This window comes from Acinonyx jubatus, chromosome D2 (genome assembly GCF_027475565.1).
Source record: "Acinonyx jubatus isolate Ajub_Pintada_27869175 chromosome D2, VMU_Ajub_asm_v1.0, whole genome shotgun sequence".
In the NCBI taxonomy this organism is placed as follows: domain Eukaryota; kingdom Metazoa; phylum Chordata; class Mammalia; order Carnivora; family Felidae; genus Acinonyx; species Acinonyx jubatus.
Window position 1 is genome coordinate 51,583,960 of NC_069393.1, and position 25,821 is coordinate 51,609,780.

At 40.9% G+C, this 25,821-nt stretch overlaps 1 protein-coding gene and 1 long non-coding RNA gene across 3 annotated transcripts in view; both read left to right on the forward strand.

Moving 5' to 3' along the window:
* The window catches only part of EXOC6 (exocyst complex component 6), a 316,918-nt gene that overhangs the window by 55,392 nt on the left and 235,705 nt on the right, over positions 1-25,821 (forward strand). The gene's annotated exons all lie outside the window — the stretch shown is intronic.
* On the forward strand, positions 108-24,775 carry LOC128312614 (uncharacterized). Of its 2 annotated transcripts, XR_008292113.1 has the most exons (3): positions 108-5,883; positions 6,121-13,141; positions 17,311-24,775. It is a non-coding gene; the product is annotated as an uncharacterized LOC128312614 (long non-coding RNA). The 2 variants fall into 2 exon arrangements; XR_008292112.1 differs by lacking the exon at positions 17,311-24,775 and having other exon boundaries at positions 6,121-13,700.

Below are 25,821 nucleotides of genomic sequence, written 5' to 3' on the forward strand. Positions count from 1 at the left end.
CCATCAGCCCAGAGCCTGACGCGGGGCTCGAACTCACGGACCGCGAGATCGTGACCTGGCTGAAGTCGGACGCTTAACCGACTGCACCACCCAGGCGCCCCTACAGTTTTGTGTTTTACATTTGGGTCTAGGATGCATTTTGAGTTAAATTCAAAGTGTGCAATGTCTGTGTCTAGATTCATTATTTTGTGTGTGGATATCCACTTGTTCTAGCACCATTTGTTGAAAGGACTATTTTGCTCCATTTGTCTTGGCTCCTTTGTCAAAGATCAGTTCACTATATTTGTGTGGGTCTATTTCTGGACTCTATGTTCTGCTCCACTGATCTATTTGTCTATTCTTTTGCCAATAGTACACTGTCTTGATTACTGCAGCTTTACAGTAATTCTTGAGGTTGGGTATTATCAGTTCTTCAGCTTTGTTCTTCTCCTTCAGTATTGTGTTGGCTATTCTGGGTCTTTTGCTTTTACATATAAAGTTTAAACTCAGTATGCCAAAATCCACAAAATAACCTGCTGGGATTTTGATGAGGAATGACTTAAATTTACAAATCAAGTTGAGAAGAACTGCCATCTTAATGATATTGAGTCTTCCTATCTATGAATGAACATGGAATATCTCTCCATTCATTTAGTTCTTTGATTTCTGTCATCAGAGTTTTGTAGTTTTCCTCATATAGATCTTGTACATATTTTGTTAGATTTATACCTAAGTATTTCATTTTGGGGGGATGCTAATATAAATGATATTATGTTTTTTTTTTTAAATTTCAAGTCCCACTTGTTCATTGATAGTATATAAGAAAGTGATTGATTTTGTATATTGTGATTGATTTTGTATATTGAACTTGAATCCTACAGTCTTGCTATAATCATTTATTAATTATGGGAGATTTTTTTGTCATTCCTTTCAGATTTTCTACGTAGATGATCATGTCATCTTTGAACAAAGACAGTTTTGTTTCTTCTTTCCCAGTCAGTATATCTTCTATTTCCTTTTCTTGTCTTACTGCATTATCTAGAACCTCCAGTATGATGTTAAAAACAAATGGTGAAAAGGGATATTTTTGCTTTGTTCCTGATTAGTGGGAGAGCTTTAAGTTTCTTACCAGTAAATGTGATGTTAGTTGTAGGTTTTTTTTGTGGATATTCTTTATCAAGTTGAGGAAGTTATCCTCCTCTTAGTTTACTGAGAGATTTTTTTTTATTATCATGAATTGGTGTTTGTTGAATTTTGGCAGATGCTTTTTCTGCATCTTTTGATATGATGATATGATTTTTCCTCTTTAGCCTGTTGATATGATAGATTATAGTAATTGATTTTTGAATTGTGAACCAGTCTTGCATACCTGGGACAAGTCCCACTTGGTATGGTGTATAATTCCTTTTACACATTGTTGTTGGATTCAATTTGCTAATATTTTCTTAAGGAGTTCTGCATCTGTGTTCATAAGAGATATTGGCCTGCAGTTTTCTTTTCTTGCAGTATCTTTATCTGGTTTTGATATTAGGGTAGTGCTGGTCTCATAGCACAAGTTCAGAAGATTTCCTCTGCTTCTGTCCTCTGAAGGAGGATATCCTTAGAAAGAGGATAGAGAATTGGTATAATTTCTTCTTTGAATTCACCAGTGGGCCCATCTGGGCCTGGCACTTTCTGTTTTGGAAGATTATTAAGTATTGATTCACTTTTTAAAATAGATATCGACCTATTCAGATTGGCTATTTAAAAAATTTTTTTTTCTACATTTATTCATTTTTGAGAGACAGAGAGAGACAGAGCACAAGTGGGGGAGGAGCAGAAAAGGGGAGACACAGAATCTGAAGCAGGCTCCAGGCTCTGAGCTGTCAGCACAGAGCCCGACGTGGGGCTCGAACTCACAAACCGTGAGATCATGACCCGAGCCGAAGTTGGATGCTTAACCGACTGAGCCACCCAGGCGCCCCACGATTGACTACTTTTTCTTGTGTGAGTTTTGGCAGGTTGTGTTTTTCAAGGAATTGGTGCATTTCATCTAGGTTATCAAATGTGTGGGCATAGAGTTGTTTATAATATTCTTTTATTATCCTTTTAATGCCCATGGGATCTGTAGTGATATCTTCTCTTTCATTTCTGGCATTAGACTTGGTTTGGTAATAGATGTCCAGGTAGCCAGCTCTTCCGTCTAATCTCATACGCCTACACCTTTGCAATGCTGGACCACTGTTGGAAAAGTTGGAACATTTTCTCATTGGATTGGCACACTTCTTATAGTAATTGTCCTTTCCTGTTTCAGCTCATGCAAAAGCTTTCCCCTGCTTATCTGCTCTCATTCAATGCAGAACCAAGCTGAGCTGTCTTGGCTGCAGGAAGCCACACACATCTGCAGACTTTCCCCTGCAATCTGGCCTATGCTTCTCCAAGTGTGGCCAGAATCCCTAGGAAGCTTGTTTAAATGCACATGCTCACTTTCATAGATTTTGATTCATAGGAATAGGTGAAACAAGGAATCTGTGTGTTTTTTTTAAATTATTTATTTTAGAGAGCGAGCGTGCGAGAGCATGAGTGGGGTGGGGGAGGGGAGGCAGAGAGAGAGGGAAAGGGAATCGCAAGCAGACTCTGCGCCATCGGCTCAGAGCTCAGAGCCTTACATGGAGCTGGATCTCACAAACCATGAGGTCACAACTTGAGCCACAATCAAGAGTCACATGCTTAACTGACTGAGCCACCCAGGTGCCCCCAGAACCTGTGTTTTAATAAGCCACCCCTCTCCCCTCACTGAGCTCTTACTTTAAAACTCAAGAACCATGTATTGGTCCAGGTCTGTCTGGTCTAGGAGAGAGTGAGGGTAAAGTGTAATGAAAGCATGCCTTTACCCACAGTTGCCCTTGACTCCTCTTTTGGAATTCCCACTTCTCTCTACCCTAGTTTCTTGGGTCTTTGCATAATGGACTGCTACCACCATGCCAGGCTTGTTGCTCCCTAAGCCTTTTGACTCTACTGTTGACTCTACTGTGACTCAACTGTGATGTTTACTGATTTTTTTTCCAGCCCTTGCTCTGCTGCTGATAAATAGCTTATGCCAAGTTCTGATCCTTCTGATTGAGAAAGAGCCCAATAGAGCATGCTTATGCTCTTGGCCACACAAGCTAGAGGGACCTAAATATAAATCTTACCTCCACTCAGTATCATGGCTGTGTGATCATATATTTAGGTGACTTTGGGCTTCCCCTTTGGGCTTCCACTTTATCTGTAAAATGGAATGAGGATATTCGCTATGCCTGTGTCAAAGAGTTGACGACTGGAAAGAATGGGCTAATGGGTAAATGCATCCTAAAGGTGGGGTTGTGGCATCACTGCTGTGCTATAAAAGAAAAATATTTAAATTAGTTGGCGTGTTCTCTTAGAATAGTCTTTTATGTTGAGTGCCCCCTTCCCCCAGCTACAAGTAGTGGAGGGCATGTGGGGAAGTTTGCCTTTATATGAAACTTTTTAAAGTGTTGAAACTATAGCCTCCAATGAAAGCTGACCACCTACCATGAACCCAAGATCAAAGCCGTTCTCTTTTAAATGGAAAAGGAAAAGTTAGCTTGTTATGTTTGTCTTTCTTCACGTGGGGTGCCTTCTCAGGGCTTGCTACTTCAAGAGTGTGAGCCTAGACAAATGCCTCTAAAGTAAACCCATATCCTCACTTGTGAAATGGAAAGGACTAGGGTACCTCCCCGAAATTATGCGTTAGTTCACATACATACATTGTCAGGGAGAAAACTGCTCTTGGAGAGCTGAGGCCTTCACACCTGCCAGCTGAGGCACTTACGGCTATGCTGGCTGCTTCTAAGAAGGCTCTGTTTCTCATGCTTGACCAGCTTCGCGTCTGGGCGGCTGGGAACCAGAAAGCACTGCCCAGCAGTGAGTCCCCTCCTCCCAGGCTAAACTGCCGACGTTGCCCTCTGGAGGTTTATGCCCTTTTGGTGTCGAAGTAGCTGGCCTCCTGCTTTTAACAATTAATGGCTGTACACATTTGGAGTCTACTGCATGTGGTGGGTGCAAACCTGAGCCTATGAGTCCATGCTTTAATTGTGCAAAGGACTTTGAAGCAGGCCTTTCCCAAGCTGGTGGTGTGCATGGGAAATGCCTTGTAGATACCACTCACAATAGGGAAACCCTCTCCTGTGTACTGTGATTGGGGCAGAAAGCCTCAATAAAGGGCCAAGCTTTGAGGTATTTTAAAAGAGAGATTAACACTTATTGTAGAAGTGCTAATCACTGGTTGAATTAATCAAGGGCCAAACTACAAGGTGTTAACAAGAAAGATTAGTGACTTTGGGTGTGAATATTCAAAACCAGGGATTGGGAAACCTATGACCAGGGTTTTCCCTGGTGCATAACAGAAAAAAACAAAACAAAACAAAAAAAGACAAGGTAATGAACTACTACTTTTACCCAGCAGTTTCCTCTTGAGCAGGCTGGGGAATTGCTGTTAAGAAAAAAAAAAATTAAATGTCAAGTTCATGGAACTGTGCTGGGTTTACAACAGACTCTATAAATGTTGGCTATTGTTATTCCTTGTGTCCGTTAAGGTTCCTTGTTAGGAATGTCAACGGAGGACTAGGGAGAAACTTTTGTTTTCTTTTTTTTTTTTTTTGAAACTTTTGTTTTCTTAAGAGAAAAACACGTCTGGCTCAATTACTCTTTTTTTTTTTTTAATGTTTTTTATTTTTGAGACAGAGAGACACAGAGCATGAACAGGGGAGGGGAAGAGAGAGAAGGAGACACAGAATCCGAAGCAGGCTCCAGGCTCTGAGCTGTCAGCACAGAGCCCGACGCGGGGCTTGAACCCACGGACCGTGAGATCATGACGTGAGCCGAAGTTGGACGCTCAACCGACTGAGCCACCCAGGCGCCCCTCTTATTATTTTTTTTTAATTGAAGCTTAATTTGCCTTCAGGGAATTGAACAGTTCTTAAACATACAGTTTAAGCTCAACTACTTTTATAAGAAAGGACTGGAGAAAATACTTCAGTGCTACCATATGTATTAAATTTTTCCCTCCTTTCTGGAAAAAAGTGATTTGTAATCTGAGAAGCAAATAACCAAGGAAATAGAATTTGAAAGTGAAATTAGAACAATAAGGAAATGGCTGATTCGAATAAACAGCTATGTCCAAATCACTAAGTCTGAATAAATGGTTTTCTAGGAGGTCTGTGTTTGCAGCAAATAACAACGAGAGGGCAGAGGTGGTCACCTGGAGGAGGTTGCTGAGAAAATGAAGAGGTTTGAGAATGAGGTGTTAATTTTAGAAGAATATGATGAAAAAGGTTGAAGCAACCCAAAGGGGAGAAAAAAGGGAAATAGGTAATAAATTAGGTGGGGTGAATTTGAAAAAAAAATTATTTAAAAAAATCTGTGTGGAGCAATCGAGAACTGAATGGGTGTCTTTTTAGTACTGAATTGAGGAAGGATGAGAGCACTTACATTTATTGGGCCTAGAAGGGTTATTGAATGACTGGGAGAAGTAAAAGGATAATTTCGTTTCAGCCTCCAGCCCAAAGATGACTTCACATTTAGACAATTCCAGACTAAGCACCTTAAATAGGCCATCTCTTGGGATCTTCATTATAATCCTACAAGGTAATGAGCTTTAGCTGAAGCTCGGTATGAAGTTTTGGAGATACCTACTCAGTGCATGTGTTGAATGTAAGCCAGCCAAAATGGATCCAAAGCTGATGAAGCACACATTTAAATTTTCTTTGATAGAAAAAAATGTTTACTGTATAAATTTCATAGGATTATTCAGGTAATTGCCATGTTTAAAATTTTCATCACCTAGACTAGCACTGTCCAACAGGAATGTAACATAAGCTACATGATGTAATTTAAAATCTTCCAGTAGTCACATTTAAAAAGGTAAAATAGGGGCGCCTGGGTGGCGCAGTCGGTTAAGCGTCCGACTTCAGCCAGGTCACGATCTCGCGGTCCGTGAGTTCGAGCCCCGCGTCAGGCTCTGGGCTGATGGCTCAGAGCCTGGAGCCTGTTTCCGATTCTGTGTCTCCCTCTCTCTCTGCCCCTCCCCCGTTCATGCTCTGTCTCTCTCTGTCCCAAAAATAAATAAACGTTGAAAAAATAAATAAATAAAATAAAAAGGTAAAATAAATGAAAAACAAGTAAAATAAATGAATAAAATTAATTTAAGTAATATATTTTATTAATGTATAATTTCAACCAGTAATAAATATACACAATATTATTAATGAGGTATTTTACTATTTTTTGTTTTGTTTTGCTTTTACTGAATCTTTGAATTCTGGTGTATATTTTGGGACAACCTATTTCAGCTTGGACTAGCCACATTTCAAGTGCTCATTAGCCTTGTGTAGCAACTGTAATGGACAACAGAAACATGGAGTAGGCCCTTTCTAGCCTTTGGAGATGACTCAGTAAGTCAAGAGTATCAGAGGCCCACCAGAATGTGAATGAGTGATTCGTGAATATCTCTCTCTATTTTTTTTTATTTATTCTTGAGAGAGAGAGAGAGAGAGAGAACGAGCAGATGAGAGGCAGAGCAAGAGAGGAGTATAGAATCCAAAGCAGGCTCCAGGCTCTGAGCTATCAGCACAGAGACCGATGTGGGGCTCAAACTCACGAGCGGTGAGATCATGACCTGAGCCAAAGTCAGGCGCTTAACTGACTGAGCCATCCAGGAACCTCTTTCCTCTTTTATTTTCCAGAGGAAAAGGCCATAATTTGATTTTGCTTGTTTGTTTCCAGCACTGATACAGATAAAATGGAAGTTACTTGTGATCAGTTTTCCTTTGGTCCTAATCCTGTCTCTAGGAGCAGTGTGTTACCAGTGTGGTGCTTCTAGATCTAGTTGTATGATTTTACATATATGCATACATCCAGAAATATATTGTTGACACGTGTGTTTTTTAGAAATTGGTGAAATAGCATACTTTTCCCAATTTGCTTTTCTCATTTAAGAATTTGGCTTTGAGATCTCTTGTTGTTGGTAGATTTTTATCAACCTCATTCTTTTAAACTGTTGCATAGTCGTCTATAATATAACTATTTCCTCATCAATGGACAAGCTCTTTCTTTCTTTTTTTAGTGTTTGTTTAGTTTTGAGAGGGGTGGGGGAGGGGCAGAGAGAGAGGGAGACAGAGAATCCTGGCTCTGCGCTGACAGCAGAGAGCCCAACATGGGGCTTGAACTCACGAACTGTGAGATCATGACCTGAGCTGAAGTTGAATGCTTAACTGACTGAGCCACCCAGGCACCCCTGGACAGGCTCTTTCTAACATAAATGTAATGGCTTTTTTTTTTTTTTTTTTTAGTTTATTTTTGTGTGTGAGAGAGAGCGAGCGAGCGAGCGAGCAGGTGGGGAAGGGGCAGAGAGAGAGAAGAAGAAAGAGGATCCAAAGTGGGCTCCATGCTGACAGCAGAGAGCTGGATGCGGGGCTTGAACTCATGAAACATGAGACCATTACCTGAGCCGAAGTCAGACGCATAACTGACTGAGCCACCCAGGCACCCCCGTAATGGCTTGTTTCTGGTGATGAAAATAGCATCATTTTCTGAGAGGAGGATGGCAGGTCTGTCAGAGATTGGGAAATTAAATAAATTGTTCAAACTGTATGGCTGAGAGCCACTGCTGATGCCTCTCTAACTTTCCCGAGCCCTCTCTTGGAGCTATGCCATTTCCCCTTTGAGATGCTCAAAATAAGTAATTGCAAGCATTTCTTTGCTAGAGGATACCTTGGCTTCTCAGGGGCTTGAAACTGGGGTGGAGGATGAATAGAAAGAAAATAATTTTGTTAAAGCTCAGGAGAGATACCATGTCCAACCAGAAATGATGTGATCCTAGTTTGGAAAATTCACTGGGATTCTTTACACCCTCACCACCATCCTCCAGGGGCTCAAAGCCCTCATGTTGCTTCTGCTTCTGGCTGCTCACTGATGTCCCGAACAGGACCTGCCTTCTCCTCTCCTCTCTGCTAGTGTCTCATACTCCAAATTTTTTGTCACTTCAACTTCTCCCAAGGAATGAAATTAATTCAACCCATCCACATTCATGACAACAACCAACAGACCTCTAACCTTCATGAAGAGATCTGTACTTTAAAAGATGTGTTAAATTGGTGGTTCTCTATTCTCTCCATCCAACTATCCATTCATTCAACAAACCTTTAGTGAATGTCTACCAAGTGCTGGGCACTAGGTTGGGCCCTGGAGAGGCAAAGAAACTTTTAGGTGCTGTGTAGGGGGTGGGCAGTTTTGGGGTGATATTGGAAGAGTGTGCTGTAACAGGGAGACATTTCAGGGTTCTACCTAACACAGAATTTAAAGACAGCCCTGAGTAAAAACTTAATAGAAAGGTAAAAGTCCATTTAAAGGTGCTCTGAAATAGAACACACACTCTTCCACCCCATGCCCTGTCCCTAGGGCTTTTTCCTCTCTCTCTTTGTCCTCACGTTGTCCTGGCTGTGCAAGGTTCTTTGCCTCTTCTCTCTCCATAGCACAGCTGCCTCTTACTTCAGACAAGGAACAAATTTGGCACATTAGACACAGACAGTCCAGAGCCCATGATACAAAGCATCAGTGATGAAATACTAAATCTCTTTTGTGAGACAGGTTTTTGTGCAAAGCAGATGCTGTTTAAGCATGTGATTAGCAACTTTTCCCCCATGGAAGCACATAATAAAACCATTTACATAATATGTTCAATAATAAACTATGCATCGTAGCATTGTACTAACATAAAATACTTTTGAAACAGATTTCTGCTTCCTCTCCGTCCCCATGTTGACCAGACAAGCCTGGCATCTACCCAAAAAGGATTTTAAATTAGTGAGTCATTAGGCTGTGTAAAAAGAACTTACCTTGTGTAAAGGTACCCTCTTCCACAAAACAGAAGGGCCTCAATGACCACCACTCATTTAAAGTGAAGATTAAACATTTTAACCAGAGCAGTGCCCTAATTCAGCAAATTTTATTTATGTCCAAATGCAGTGCTATTGGCAATGAAGAGCAATTCAAGAAGTCATAACCAAAGAAAATTATTGTGAGGGCCTTCAGAGTTTCCTATAAATTTACCCTGGTGACCTCAGAGCCAATGCTGGACCACATAGTCAAATATTTGTATTAGGTGTTCCTGTGTTTAACACACTAATTAAAAAGATGGAATTCTTTGATTCTATCTCAAATCATTTTACTTCTAATCTCTTTCTGGAAAGGCTTGCTGGATAAATGGAACTAAGAGTGTGCTTTCTAAAAAGAGTTTTTACTGTGTTGCAATAAATCTGGGGACCGAGGACATTAATGTACCTGAAGTGGTCTTAATGAGTCTATGGTGGAGATCATCCTTCGAGTCCTGTTTCAGGGACCTTTACCTTGAAGGTTATAAATCCTTTGAGAAATGACTATAATGGAGGAAAGCTTTACCAAAGGAAACATTCAGTTCAAACATAGCTAAATGCACACTGGCCGGATAGGCAGGTTTAAGGACAGGTGAGGAAGCCATGACACTTTGAAGCATTAACTCAAAGTGAGGGGAGATCACATGATTGGCCCTGAAATCTACTCAGAGGAAACAAAAATACCATTTGTAAATCTCTCCATTGTCCTTCAAATAATATATTTCTCTTCCTTTCTTTACTATTTATAATTAGGGGTGGGAGGGCTACAGAGACCTCCCATCCAAAACGTAGTCTGAGTACCATCTGCATCAGAACCACTTGGGGGAATTGTCAAGAATGGATATTCTTGTGAAGGAGACAACCAACAAAACTAAAAGGCAGTCTACGGAATGGGAGAAGATATTTGCCAGTGACACATCTGATAAAGGGTTAGTATCCAAAATCTATAAAGAACTTATCAAACTCAGCACCCAAAAAACAAATAACCCAGTTAAGAAATGGGCAGAAGACATGAATAGAAACTTTTCCGAAGAAGACGTACAGATGGCAAACAGACACATAAAAAGATGCTTAATATCACTCATCATCAGGGAAGTACAAATCAAAACCACAATGAGATACCACCTCACACCTGTCATTATGGCTAAAATTAACAACACAAGTAACAAGAGGTGTTGGTGAGGATGCAGAGAAAGGGGAACCCTCTTGTACTGTTGGGAATGCATACTGGTGCAGCCCCTCTGGATAACAGTGTGGAAGCTCCTCAAGAAACTAAAAATAGAACTATGATCCATCAATTGCACTATTAGATATCTATCCAAAGGATACAAAAATAGAGGTTTGAAGGGGTACATGCACCCCAATGTTTATAGCAACATTATCACCAATAACCAAACCATGGAGAGGGCCCAAATGTCCACGGACTGATGAATGGATAAAGTAGATGTGGGGTGTGTGTGCGTGTGTGTAATGGAATATTACTCAGCCATCAAAGATGATGAAATCTTGCCATTTGCAATGATGTGGATGGGGCTAGAATACATTATGCTGAGTGAAATAAGTCAATCAGAGAAAGAAAAATACCATGTGATTTCATTCACGTGTGGAATTTAAGAAACAAAATGGATGAATATATTGTGGGGGGTGGGAAGAGAAGAGAGGGAAACAAACCACAAGAGACTCTTAATGATAGAGAACAAACTATGGGTTGACGGATGGAGGTGGGTGAGGGATGGGCTGGATGTGTGATGGGTGTTAAGGAGGGCACTTGTGACGATGAGCCCTGGGTGTTGTATATAAGTGATGAATCACTGAATTCTACTTCTGAAACCAATATTGCACTGTATGTGAACTAAAGTTTAAAAAGAAGAAGAAGGAAAAAGAATGGACATTCTTAGTCCAAGCCTCCTTCCTGCTGAACCAGAAGCCTTCATGGTGCTGGCAGTGGTGGTGTGAGGGGAAGGTTGGAAGGCTTGGATTCTTGGATTTTATCATTTTTTTCGTCTTTAAAGTTGAAATATTTATTTATTAATCTCTTTTGAGATAACAATAAAAACATCACACGTTAACATACACATCTCATGAACAATAATTATATTTTCCAAAACAACAAATAATTTAGTGAGAAGAGTGGTATCATCTTTATATTTTTGCAAATCTCCTTATTATCCAGGCTTTAATTAAGGACAGGTGGATTCTCTTTTCTGCTTTTGCATTGATTGAATCTGTTGTGATACGTTGTTTTGGTTGAAGTCTGGGGAGTCTCGTACAGGTATGTAGTTGGAAAAAATAAGGATATTTTAATAGCATTCTCAGATAATTGTGATTTTTTTTGATATTTCACTAAAATGGGACAAGTAACAGTTTCTTAAAGGGTAATTACAGTGTGGAATCTGATATCACATCACCAGAGTTTTCATACTGTTACATTAAAATTTACTCATCTATGTGAGATCTGGCGTTTTTGATCAGCTACTTAGTATATCCTTATACAGACCATAGAACCCCCAATGCAGTTCAATTCCTTTATTACACGGAAGTAAAACTGAGGCCCTGTAAATGCATCTGCTTGTCACAGGGCCTGAAGGCTTTTCCTTTTGTGATACTCCTTAGTCACTAATACAGTGCTGGAAGTATAATGGGAGACCTGTACATTCTTCTGTATTCCTCTAAATTTCTTTGGGTCCAACAGTGTATCCCAAAGAGGGAAATGGGGAGAAAGGCTGCTTATCCGGGTGGGTAACTTATTCAGGGCAGGACATTGAGGGAAGTAAATAGAAGGCAGAAACCAAACCAGAAATCTAATGACTTCCTTTGTATCAAGAGGCAAACTTGGGTCTTCACCACCGGATAATAACTTTCATTTTCAGATTCCTGACACATTAGAGCAGGGTAAGGTGTTGGCATCTTGTGATCAAATCATGACCCTTCTCACAGTGTGTGGAAACATTCATATTTATGCCAGTGTTTGTTCATGTAGTTTTACTGGAGTCTTCTTTCCTCTAGCAAGATATGGGTTATCAAAGATGCTTAAAATTGTCTCTCACCTGAAATAAATGCACCTTCTTCAGGAGAGGAAGGGAGAAGGGTGCTGATGTTACAGCCAACCAGGACAGAGACTTTTAATGACCCTCAGGATCCATTCTCACTTTCCGTCATAACAAAATGTGCAGCTGTGTAGGTGCAACTACATCTTCCAGCATCTCTTGCCGCTAAGTGTTACTTAGTTACTTACAACTGCTGTGGGGGCAGTTCTGGAAACCTTCCTTAATGGGATGCATGGGTGGCTGAGTTGGTTAAGCATCTGACTCTTGGTTTCGGCTTAGGTCATGATCTCACGGTTTGTGGGTTTGAGCCTCACGTTGGGCTCCATGCTAACAGCGTGGAGCTGCTTGGGATTCTCTTTCTCCCTCTCTCTCTGTGCCTCCCCTGCTCACTCTCTATCCCTCTCTCTCTCTCTCAAAATGAATAAATAAACTTTAAATAAAAGGAGCTGGGGTGCCTGGGTGGCTCAGTCGGTCAAGTATCCGACCTGGGCTCTGGTCATGATCTCTCGGCTCATTAGTTCAAGCTCCATGTTGGACTCTGTGCTGACAGCTCAGAGCCTGGAGCCTACTTCAGATTCTGTGTACCTTTATCACTCTGCCTTTCCCCCGCTCATGCTCTGTCTCTCTGTCTCTCTCAGGAATAAATAAAATTAAAAGAGAAAAAAAAAGGGCTGACTGGCATATTCCCTTTGCCCTTTCTTATTTCCTTCCTTCTGGAGAGAGGGGTTGGACCTCCACTGGCTGGACAAGGCCTGAGTGTAGGGTCCTATGAATGGTGAGCAGAAAGCTGGAAGGAGCCCAAGACCCTGAGAACTTCGGGGAGCAGAATTATCATCTGAGCCTGGGCTTACCTTTGGATGGATACACGAGAAACAAATGCAATTCCAGGTTGTGGAACTCTCTTTTTTTCTGGATCTGTATTACTTGCAGCTAACCCTAGCCTAACTGATACTTCCTTTTATATGCGAGAGAGGGACATCTTGCTGACACCCTGTGAGCCCTTCACCCTGTGACCAGTTGTCTTCTGATGTTATCACTTTCAAGAACTTTTGCAGGGTGGAGCAGAATCCTGGGGAGGCCTGGCCTCTCCCAGCTGCCCTGGAACCCAGGGCTTGGTACTGTGTCCCCATCAAGATGCAGGAGAGAAATCTTGCTCTGCTGTTATTCCCTGGGCTCTGTCCTCGCCCTCCATCAGGAACCAGGGTAGGTGTGGCTTCATTCAACCCAGAGGATCATGTTTTGAACAGATACTACCTGTCAATTTTTCCCTGTAGATGGTGTTTAATTCTTATCAGAGATTTATTTTTAACACCTTAGCTTTAAAAATATTCACATATTTTTGTTAATGTGTTTTTTTAAATCCTGATTTCTCTTAACTTGATTTTCACTAATTTTATGCATTTTAGTATTTGATATAATTGTATTCTTTTTAAAAAATTTTTAACGTTTATTTATTATTGAGAGACAGAGAAAGACAGCGCATGAGCAGGGGAGGGGCACAGAGAGGGGGATACACAGAATCCGAAGCAGGCTCCAGGCCCCGAACTGTCAGCACAGAGCCCGACATGGGGCTCGAACTCAAACCGTGAGATCATGACCTGAGCCAAAGTTGGACGCTCAACCCACTGAGCCACCCAGGTGCCCCATATAATTGTATTCTTTTACATTTGATCTGATTTTAGTATTTGAATAATTTTTATTCTCTTACCTTATCATTTTATTATTTTCTTTTTTATTCCTCGACTATTTTGATTAGACTTTTTTTTTAAATTTTTTTTTTCAACGTTTATTTATTTTTAGGACAGAGAGAGACAGAGCATGAACGGGGGAGGGGCAGAGAGAGAGGGAGACACGGAATCGGAAACAGGCTCCAGGCTCTGAGCCATCAGCCCAGAGCCCGACACGGGGCTCGAACTCCCGGACCGCGAGATCGTGACCTGGCTGAAGTCGGATGCTTAACCGACTGCGCCACCCAGGCGCCCCTGATTAGACTTTTAAAAATCTACTCCTGAGGTGCCTGCGTGGCTTAGTCAGTTAAGCGTTTGACTCTTGGTTTCAGCTCAGGTCATGATCTCACGGTTCGAACCCCCCGTCGGGCTCTGCACTGATGGTGTGGAACCTGCTTGAAATTCTCTCTCTCCCTCTCTCTCCGCCCCTCCATCACTCGCACTGTCTCAAAATAAATAAACTAAAAAAAAAAAAAAAATTAAAATCTACTCCTATCGTCTTGCTTTTTATTTATCGTAATGTTACTAACATTTTTGCATCATCCAGTTTTAAAAGTTTCGTTGTAACTTCAGCTTGTCAATATTTAGTCTTTTTTATTTTTGTGGTTTTTGTTCATTCAGCTTTTTCAAGCTTAGTTCTCTAACTTTTTTTTTTTTTTTTACTTAGCTCTTTCAACTTGTTTTATCCTTTAGTATTAAATGTGTCACAATGTTTTGCCTTTGTTGGGCTTCTGGTTTTATTTAACTTCAGCGTTTCCATTTCTATTAAATGCCTATTTTTGGTTTTCTACCTGTAACTTCTGAACTGATTTTTCTTCACTGTTCTTTATCTATGTGTTTTAATGAGAAATAGGAAGTATGCCACAGACTTGATGCCATGGCATCCTGACCCCCATTCCTTGACTTGTCTCTCCGCTGGGGGGCTACCTTGACTAAAGTTTGGGGAATGGGGGAAGGGGAGGAATCTCTAGCTTCTGTAGTGGCTAAAACTTGACCTACATGAATTAAAGGATGGACATAGTATGCTGTTTTGAAGGATTCATTTTACTCAAGCTTTTGGGAGAAAAAATTCTGTATCCTTGAAGATTCTTGGAACGAAATGATCAATATAGGGGCACCTGGGTGGCTCAGTTGGTTAAGCATCCAACTCTTGATCTCCGCTCAGGTCATGATTTCATGGTTTGTGGGTTTGAACCCCATGTTGGGCTCTGTGCTGACAGCCTGCTTGGGATTCTGTCTCTCTCTCTCTCCCTCCTCCACTCTCCCTCTCTCAAAATAAATAGAATAACTTAAAAAAGAAAGAAAGAAATGATCCATATATGCACTCAAAATGCAGTGTCAACCTTAAAAAAATTCACCCCAAGTTTCAAAAATTGATAGACTCACGTAGCCACATTCCAACTGTGAACCAAGGAGAGAAGAAGCCTCCAGATGACATTTGTGTCAAATATGTGAACCCAGATGTGTCAGCCTTCGCTTTTCCCGCCTCTTTAATCCCCCTATTAAAATTAAATTTAAAAGCCCCTCTTCATTCAGCCTGCCTTTGATATGCCCTTCAGTTCCCTCCTGATTTGCAAATTCTCTTTCTATCATAATTGTCCCATGAAGCTAGTTTCTCCTGCTGGGCCCAACTCATGTACAGAAGGGGTCTCAGAACACTGAACTTCCCTTCTGTTTTATGCCATGTGCAGTTCAGCAAAGGATTGTGCTTTCTTTATCCATGTGTTTCTCAGAGGCATAGTTCAGTGCCTGGTGCACCACAGGTGTTCAGTGAATGCTGAATGAACAAGGAACGGATGGATGGATGGATGGATGGGTGCTCAGGATCTAAGTCACACTGACTGCCTGACTACAAAATGCAGTGGTCTGCCTTCAGTTCTCATTATTGCAAACGTCTCTACAACATAAACTTGTCAACGTTCTCCCCTACCTCTTATCCCTTTCTTGAATATATATTTTTTCTTTGGCTTTCAAAATTAAATGCCATACTGGTATAACTACATACCTCCAAATTCTATAACCCTTACTGTTTGTTATTCTTTCTCCTGGAATTAACTGTGGACATCCCAAGGCTCAGGCATTGGACTCATTTCTTTACTTTCTGCCCGGTTCAACCCAGATAGTGGTCACAGCTTCAACCCTGAGTGCCATGCTGATAACCCCCAAGTCTATATCTCTAGCCCTGACCCCTCACCTGAGCTCCTGCCTCTTATCTGTGTCTGCCTACCATTGGAGACTTCTGACTGGATTTCTTACTACTGCATATCCCAAACCAGCATCCTGAGATTCCTCTCACTGAGGGAAGTGTGTGTGTGTGTGTGTGTGTGTGTGTGTGTGTGTGTGTGTATTTTACTTGATTTTATTATCACTGCAAAAAGAGAATATTTTGATTACCTATTATATGTCAAGTACTTTATATTTATGAGCTCATTTAATCCTGCAAGGTACGAATTAACTGCATTTTCATAGGTGAATAAACAGGCTCAGAGAAGTTAAACAGTCTACCCCAAATCACAAAGCTAGTATGTGGGATTCAAATTCAAGACTGTCTAGCTGCAAAGCTCATGATCTTTCTGCTGTGTCACACAACTATCACATTTTAAAATTTATAGCTCAGTGGGGAACATCAGTGATGTCTGTGAGTGCTTGGAACTTGGCATGATCTATATTCCCCCATTGACAGTGTTTGCCAAATAACAGGTGGTGATTGAACTTAGAGGCTCTGGACTCAGGCAGACTTGGTTCAGTCTCAATGCCGTTATTTACATGAAGGGGCAGGGTAGTTAACCTTTCTGAGGCTCAGTTCACTCATCTGTGAAATGAGAACACAAATACCTGCCTCCCAGAAGTATTGGGGAGAAAAAATGAAGGAATGCATGTCAAGAATCATTTGAAATATCTATCGAACTGCTGAATGGATAAATAAAATGTCATATATCCACACAATGGAATACAATTTAGCGATAAGAAACAATAAAGTTCTGATACACTCTACAACATGGATGAACCTTAAAATCTATGCTAAGTGAAAGAAGTCAGGCATAAAATACCACATGTTGTATGATTACATTTATATGAAATGTCCAAAATAGGCAAATCTGTAGAAACAGAAAGCAGAGTAGAGGTTGCCTAGAGTTGGAGGTAGGGATTGGGTGGCGGGGAGAGTGGGGAAGGATGCTATGAGGGAAATGGGGAGTGACTGCTAGTGGGTGCAGGGTTCTTTTGGAGTGATGAGAATATTCTAAAATTGATTGGGCTTTTGGTTGCACAACTCTCTGAATACACTAAAACCCAGTGGATTGCACTGAATTTGGCTAAATAGCTGAATTGTATGGTATGTAAATTATATCTCAATAAAGATGTTTTAAAAATATTTATTTATTTATGACGTATTTATTTATTTACAGAGTGAGCTAGGAAGGGGCAGAGAGAGGGAGGAGCAGAGAGAGAATCCCAAGCAGGTTCCAAGCTGTCATTGCAGAGCCTGACATGGGGCTCGATCTCATGAACTGTGAGATCATGACCTGAGCCAAGATCAAGAGTTGGACGCTCAACCTAATAAGCTACCCAGGTGCCCCTCTCAATAAAGATGTTTTATTATTTTTTTAATTAATTTTTTTTAACATTTATTTATTCTTGAGACAGAGAGAGACAGAGCATGAACGGGGGAGGGTCAGAGGGAGAGGGAGACACAGAATCTGAAACAGGCTCCAGGCTCTGAGCGGTCAGCACAGAGCCCGATGCGGGGCTCAAACTCACGGACCGCGAGATCATGACCTGAGCCGAAGTTGGACGCTTAACCGACTGAGCCACCCAGGCACCCCTCAATAAAGATGTTTTAGAAAAGAATGTATATCAGATGCTTAGCACATAATTAATGCTCAGTAAGTCCTCACTTCTTGGACTTTCTCTTTGCCTGGTTTGACTCCAGCAGCTGACTGTGGACATTTGCTCCTATTTGCAACACTCTGGCTTGTCATTAGCTTTAAGTGCAGGCCTTTTTCTTCCTCCCCTGTTAAACACCTGGCAGACTTACTTTGTCTCCTTTTGAGGGTTGATTATTTAGGGGCAGTCTGCTTGCTGCTCCTCATTGCTTGTCCTCTGTCTGGGCCTGGGCTGTCCTGAATGTGCCCTCCTTCACGGAGCCTGTTAAAATCACCTTCCTGGCTACCTTTCAGACCTTTCCTCTCTCCTCCTTCATCAACAAACACTTGGTAGGTAATGACCCTCCACTGAGCACTGCTAGGCATTGTGGGTGATGTGAGGACGTTAAAGACTCCGCCCCCCCCCCCCCCCAACAGCTCTTTGATTGTGGTTGGGGAAATAGCACATAGATACAAAAACACAAGTAGGGTGAGGACACAAGTCCGTTAAGTGTCAATTGTGTAATTCTCACTCAGGTGCTATGGGAGTTTAGACCGAGGTGGGAGATCATTGGTCAGGGATGTCTTCAAAACACAGTTGGTTTTTCACTGATGGGCAGGTTTCATTGTGGAAGGGAAAAAGGCGGGTAAGTGAGCAAAGGCAGGGGTATGTGTCTTCTTTCTTCCTGCCCTATACATTTATTGAGCACATATTATGTGCTAGACCCTGAGGGGCTTTAATAAGATTTGTCTGCCCTGTAGGAGCTTACAGATGTGGGGAAGCTGGGCACACAGAGATGATAGCAATCTGTGCAGACGGTGAAGCAAGTGAGGTATTTGCCTGAGGGAGTTTGTGAAGGCATCACAGAAGAGCTGACATTTGGGCGCTAGAGAGGAGAGGTGAGGAAGCAGGTGGCATGTCAAATCAGGTGCTGAGGAAGCAGGGTGCAGCAAAAACAGAGGCCAGAGGCCTGAAGGCTGGGATCAAAGGCCTGGAGCTGATGAGGCTGGTAGGCTGTGTTGGGACTTAATTGTAAAGTTACGGTGTTTTATCTGAAGTAGTTTATGTTTGATTCTGAGGCAATCTGTGGGGGGCACCCTTTCTACATCTCTCAGGCAAAACTGTCTAATCCCAGTTCTGCCTTTCTTTTTCTGTTCAACATTAGATCTCTTCCAGTGCTTCCTGCAGCAAGGCTCCTCCTCGCTTTCGTGAAGCTGCTGCCAAAAGTCATCTTTTCTTGAAGCCTTGCTGTGTAGGTCCCCAGGGAAGGCACACTTCTTTACGCATCTTTCACATCTTTCACAAACCTTCCTGGAGGTGGGGAAGGAAGTTTGCATGGCAACTCCCTGGCAGTGATCACCAAATTCAGAATCAAAATAACATTGATCCCATGGGTTTTTACCTGTGGTCAAATGCAGCACGTCTATGCTTGCCTTTCCAAATTTTGTTTTGATTAAAACATTTTTAAATGCAGACCTAGATCCCTCAACAAACAAGCCCTTATAATATTCCTGAACTAAATTAGTACACTATCCATAGAATTTTTCCGTGTGCTGAAAAACTTAAGACATATTTCTTAAAAAAAAGCCCTAAATCTCTTTGTGAATCATTGAAGGGTTAGTAGAAATGCATATAACACATCCAAATGCATTTAAGAAGTGTTTTTATTTTTATTATTTAAAAAAATATTTTATTTTTGGGAGAGCGCAATCAGGGGAGGGGTAGAGAGAGGGAGACCGAGGATCCGAAGTGGACTCTGTGCTGAGAGCGTTGTGAGCCCAATGCGGGGCTCGAACTCACAAACCATGAGACCATGACCTGAGCTGAAGTTGCACACTCAACTGACTGAACCACCCAGGTGCCCCAAGAAGTGTTTTTAAACAGAGCACTGTACTGTACAGATCATTATTTCTACAATCTACAAGCAAAATGAGATTGTAGTTTCCAAACCAAAGGGCAGGTTTGTTGACTGAATTCATACTCATTTATCATGCTCTCCTGTACTGTATTAATATTTTTAACTGGCTAGTCAATCATGAAAAAATCAAATCCTCAGTAAATCTTATCAGTACCACAAAAATAATGGGATTTCTGTTTACAAGGTGTCGATTGTGTTCAGAGTCTTTGATAATGACTGCAGACAGTCAATAAACACTGAGACATTTACATGGTCAGTAGGAGCCTAACTAAACTATCTAATCTTTCAAAAGACAGTCAACACAATGAACTCTAAACCTAATCCCTTCAAATACTGGAGAGACAGTTTAGTGCTTTAAATACTACTCAACCCAAAACCCCACACTAAAAAGAACCATTAAGGCTTTTTCTTAAACTCACAGAAGCGGGACATTCTGATTTCAGTTCCATTCTCTGATGGCAAATCTTTACCTTATAATCTAAGTTCAACCTTTTATAGGATCTGGGGTTTGTGAAGGGTGACAGGTATTGTAGGTATGTACAACTTGACTAAAAAGTGAAAGAGGAGTAGTGTTTGTTGCTTATTTTAAACTTTTTAAAACTTTTTACATCTTTTTTTTTTTAATTTCAGGAAAGCAGAACACATTACTTGCTGGCTTTGTTTGTTAATAACCAAATAAACTCACATTTACTCAGAATTGGTGTTATATTTATTGCTGGGAGATTAAAAATAAAAAAGCTGAAAGGGGTGGGAGGAAAGGAGGCTATTAATTGACCATTTCCTCTCTTCCAAGCCTGTGTTACTCAATGAAGACAAAGGTTTAAAGTCCTAAAATCCTGACAAGAGACTTTATATAAGGGAAATTGAAAGTGCCTGACTATGGAGTCACTAATTTTAGACACTAGAAGATACTTTGAGTTTTCAGTGGTAGAGACAAAGAGAAAGAATTTCAGCATGACTTGTGTATATGCCCTTTTGATTCTAAGATATTTTGTGATGTTAGTCATATTGAAGAGCTTGGGAGAGCATTCGCTTGATACTGGCTGTAGGAGAGTGAGCCCTGGCGCTCCACTCAGAAAGAATGGCTTTCCTGAGATGTTTGATTTGGGGCTTCTTTTCTCTTCTTGTCCGTGTCCAAGGCATTAGGCTCTTCATTGTTCCTTCTAAAGAGCTTGGCCAGGGAGGCTCTGGTCTATCGCTCCATTCCACACCCGAGGCAAGAGTGGGCTCAAGAAAGAGTAACCTAGCTCCTGTGGGAGAGCTTAAAACAGATGTGACCTTGCTTTGAAATCTGATTAACACAATAGACTGCCTGAGATCTGATGTTCAGTTCTCTTTAGGCTACAGAAATGAGAGATTCTTTGGTTGACTTGGCATTCTGCCATGTCAGAGAGCCCACTGGAATCTCTACTTTGCCATTTGCAGGAAATGGCAGGAAGTGTGTGAAAATCTGGAATCCAGCAACAGGATTTAATCATGCCACATTATGAGGTCACTCTCTCCGTCACTGAGAGGGGAGAAGACTGATTTATTTATTTTATTTAAAAAATACTTCCATTAAGTTTTAAAATTGTAATTCTAGTAGAGCTAACATACAGTGTTATATTAGTTTCAGGTGTACAGTATGGTGTTCAGTCACTCCATATATTATTACTCAGTGGCCATCATGATAAATGTATTCTTTAATCCTCGTCACCTATTTCACCTATCTCCCCCACACACCTCTCCTTTGGTAGCCATCAGTGTGTTCTCTAGAGTTAAGAGTCTGTTTCTTGGTTTGTGTGTGTATCTCTTTTTTTTCCTTCGTTCATTTGTTTTGTTTTCTAAATTCCACATAGGAGTGAAATCCTAGGGCATTTCTCTTTCTCTGACTTATTTTGCTAAGGAAGCCTGATTTATTTATTTTGGGGTGAGTTTATGTGGGAGCTCACACTGGCAAGCCCCTGAGTTCTAGCATTTTTGGACATCATTAAGGCTTATATTTGTGGACATTGAAACACTCTGTGAATTTCAACAATCCTTCAACCCCTTTGGAACCTAAGATCTATTAATCCAACTGTGTTTTCACTGCCGCTTACTCTTTTCAGGTCCTCACTTCCCTCCTTACTCAGCTTAAATCTGTGGTCAAATTTTTCATCACTTCCTTGAACATACTCTCGATTTCCTTGTCCCTCTCCCACTTGGTTAAGCTTACTTAGCTAAACTACAACCCTTATTAAATTCACCTTTTCCCTACTCCTTTCCACACAGTTGAATGAAGCTGGAGAAAAACGCACCATCAAGCTGACTGGTCTCATTTTGAATTGCGGATCATTCATCTCTAGTGGACTCTTCCAGCTGCCCAGCAACCAAACTATCTTTCCCTAGGCTTTTCATTCATTTACTCTACTGGCAGGGGATGATTTTACGCCGTTTTCTTCTCTTTTCAATACTTCAACCACACGTTCCCCATCCTCACTGTCATGATGATCTTGCTTCCTATATACTGAGAATATGGAAGCCATCAGAAGAAAACTCCATCATAAGCTCCCTTAACCACAACTACCCATCTATCAGTATCTGGGCTCATAGACTCTGTCTTCCCTCCTGCTCTACTGGGTGAACTGTCCGTATACTCTTGGTTTTTCTTTTAAGTTTATTTATTTATTTTGAGAGAGAAACAGAGTGTGTGAGTAGGGGAGGGACCCAGAGAGAGAATCCCAAGCAGGCTTTGTGCCATCAATGCAGAGCCTGATGTGGGGCTCTATCTTGTGAACCATGAGATCGTGACCTGAGCTGAAATGAAGAGTCAGACGCTTAACTGACTGAGCCACCCAGGCTCCCCACTGTCCATATACTCTTTACAAAGGCTAACCACTCCATGTATACACCAGATTCCACCCCCTTTGCCTACCCAGTCAAGGACCGTGCTACAGGCAATCTTCCACCCTCCTCTGCATCAATTTTCCCCTCCCTTTCCCAGTACTGTGTAAGTATTCTCTCATCATAAAAACAAACTCTCTCAATTCCCCTTCCCCTTCCAGTTTCTCTCTCCCTCTGTTCTTCTCTTTCCTTTTATAGCAGAATTCCTAAAAATATTGTATCTGCTTGCTGTTTCCAATTCTTCTTCCTTTCTCCTCTCTTAGTCCCACTCTCCACTGAAACCGCCCTTCTAAGGCACGTGCAGCAATGCAGTGGTTGATTTTCAACCACATCTTCTTAGTCCATTCATCAGTTGATGGACATTTGGGCTCTCTCCATAACTTGGCTATTGTTGATAGCGCTGCTGTAAACACTGGGGTGCATGTGTCCCTTTGAATCAGCATTTTTTAATACTTTGGATAAATTCCCAGTAGTGCAATTGGTGGGTCAAAGGGTAGTTCTATTTTTAATTTTTTGAGGAACCTCCATACTGTTTTCCAGAGCAGCTGCACCAGTTTGCATTCCCACCAACAGTGCAAAAGGGTTCCCCTTTCTCCACATCCTTGCCAACATCTGTTGTTTCCTGAGTTGTTAATGTTAGCCATTCTGACAGGTGTGAGGTGGTATCTCATTGTGGTTTTGATATTTATTTCCCTGATGATGAGTGATGTTGAGCATCTTTTCATGTGTCTGTTAGCCATCTGGATGTCTTCTTTGGAAAAGTATCTATTCATGTCTTCTGCCCATTTCTTCACTGGATTATTTGTCTTTTTGGGTGTTGAGTTTGGTAAGCTCTTTTTAGATTAAATAAATTTTTTTTAATGTTTATTTATTTTTGAGAGAGAGAGACAGAGAGACAGAGCACAAGTGGGGGAGGGGCAGGGAGAGAGGGAGACACAAAAGCCTGAAGTGGTCTGCAGGCTCTGAGCCATCAGCCCAGAGCCTGACACGGGGCTCAAACCCATGAACCATGAGATCATGACCTGAGTCAAAGTCAGACGCTTAACCAACTGAGCCACCCAGGAGTCCCTATAGCTTTTTGATACTAACCCTTTATCAGATATGTCATTTGCAAATATCTTCTCCCATTCCATCGGTTGCCTTTTAGCAGCAATCAGACAACAAAATGAAATAAAAAGCATCAAAATGGGCAAAGAAGAAGTCAAGCTTTCACTTTTTGCAGATGAAATGCTACTCTATGTGGAAAACCTGAAAGACTCCACCAAAAAACTGCTAGAGCTGATACATGAATTCAGCAAAGTTACAGGATATAAAATCAATGTACAGAAAGCAGTTGCATTTCTATACACTAATAATGAAGTAACAGAAAGAGATATCAAGGAATCGATCCTATTTACAATTGCACCAAAAACCATAAATACCTAGGAATAAATCTAACAAAAGAGGTAAAAGATCTGTACGCTGAAAACTATAGAAAGCTTATGAAAGAAATTGAAGAAGACAGAAAAATGGAAAAACATTCCATGCTCATGGATTGGAAGAACAAATATTGTTAAAATGTTGATACTACCCAAAGCAATTTATACATTCAATGCAATCCCTATCAAAATAACACCAACATTCACAGAGCTGAGAACAAGCAGTCCTAAAATTTATAGGGAACCAGAAAAGACCCTGAATAGCCAATGTAATGTTGAAAAAGAAAACCAAAGCTGGAGGTGTCACAGTCTTGGACTTTAACCTGTACTACAAAGCTGTAATCATCAAGACAGTATGGTTCCAATCTTTTTGACATTTCCCCACCTTCCTTCCTGCTGCCTGAATTGAGGACTTGGTAGCTAGAGTTTCAGCAGTGTTTTCATCCTGGATGACCTTAAGTGTGGAAGCCACATGCTAAAGACAGAAGGCTGAAGCATAGATGCAGTCTGAGTGTCGATGGTGTTGTGGAGTTGCCCCAGACTGTCCTAGTCCATATTTGGACTCTTTTACATGAGAGAACAAAGGGCATTCTAGTCTGTTCTCTGGGACCTGATGCTTAACGTAATTCCTACCAATTACATTTTCACGTATTTCTTCTGGCTCTTTCACAGAACCTAGCATAGTGCTAAGCACAAAACTGGTCCTCAATAAATGATAGTAGTTGGGGTGCCTGGATGGTTCAGTCAGTTGAGTGTATGACTCTTGAGTTTGGCTCAGGTCATGGTCTCAAAGTCGTGGGATCAAGCCCTGCATCAGGCTCCATGCTGAGTGTGGGGCTGCTTGAGATTCTCTCTCTCTCTGTCTACCCCTATTCCCCCGCATGCATGCTCTGTCTTTCTAAAATAAAAAAATTTAAAAAATAGAATAAATGACAATGATTGGTTGGTTATGATAAAGCAAATCTCAAAGTTTTGTTTGACATATTCATTTCTAACACTGTCAGTAATGATGTGACCAAAGTTTTGCAGTTGAATTTATACACCTGGCACTTCTAAAAGACCTTTTTTCATGTTGAACTATATACAATTTGTCAAACAAGAGGGTAACGTGATAAACTTATGCCAAACAGTCATAGGACTTAAATTAATATAATTTGTAACAAAGATAAGGTATGTCTTATAAATAAACGAGACTGAGTCTATAGATTTTCCCTGAAATAAACTCCATTACTTTAAGACTGTAAATAAAAATTAAAACACTGTTACCACTGTCAGTTTTCACTGAAGCATTATTACAAAACAGACTTCTGTATAACACAAACTTGGGACTTTTATGAAAATTTTAACATTACAAAATTTGTGCAAAAAAGAACAATAAGATGGTTGTGTTAGAGTTTTATGGATGTGATGTTGATGACTTACAAGTGCCTGGTTAAGCAAAGAAAGACACAGTTGAATCTTATGAGTGTGGAAAGTTCATCGGGGGGCGGTTTGTTCTGTTTGAGACTCTCCCTCTTGAGATTGAGAGCTTGGGAGCTGGGCATCATTCATCCCTCAGATGAATTCTGATTGGTGGGAAGAGCATGTTCCTGCTAGTGCTCTCACTTACTAGTCTTTGGGCAAGTCATTTAACCTCTGAGTCTAAGATTTTTGGTTTTTGCTTTTTTTAATCTGTAGAATGGAAATAATACCAAAAATAGCTATTCCATAGGGCTGTTGAGATAATAAGACGAGGGCATTCATGTGAAAGGGCCTAGTTCATAGGAGTCACTCAATAAATATTTGTTCACTCATCTCGATAATATTTTATAAATGCTTTAGACTTTTTGACATGCTCTTATTACTGAACCAGTTATTGTCAAAATACCAAGCACCAATTAACACTTCCTCTAAGAACTTTTGGATGGTTGTATTTTAATCATTTTAGGATGTGACCAACTTTTGTGGAGTTGAGTTAGTTGGCTTCGTTATTCCCCTGCAACATTTCCTTTGCACTCATTGATTTCCATGGCTACATGATGATTACTTCCTGAGAAACAAAGGAACACATGTGTTTAGAAGCAAAAAGGAAGCATACAGATCACCTATTGAACC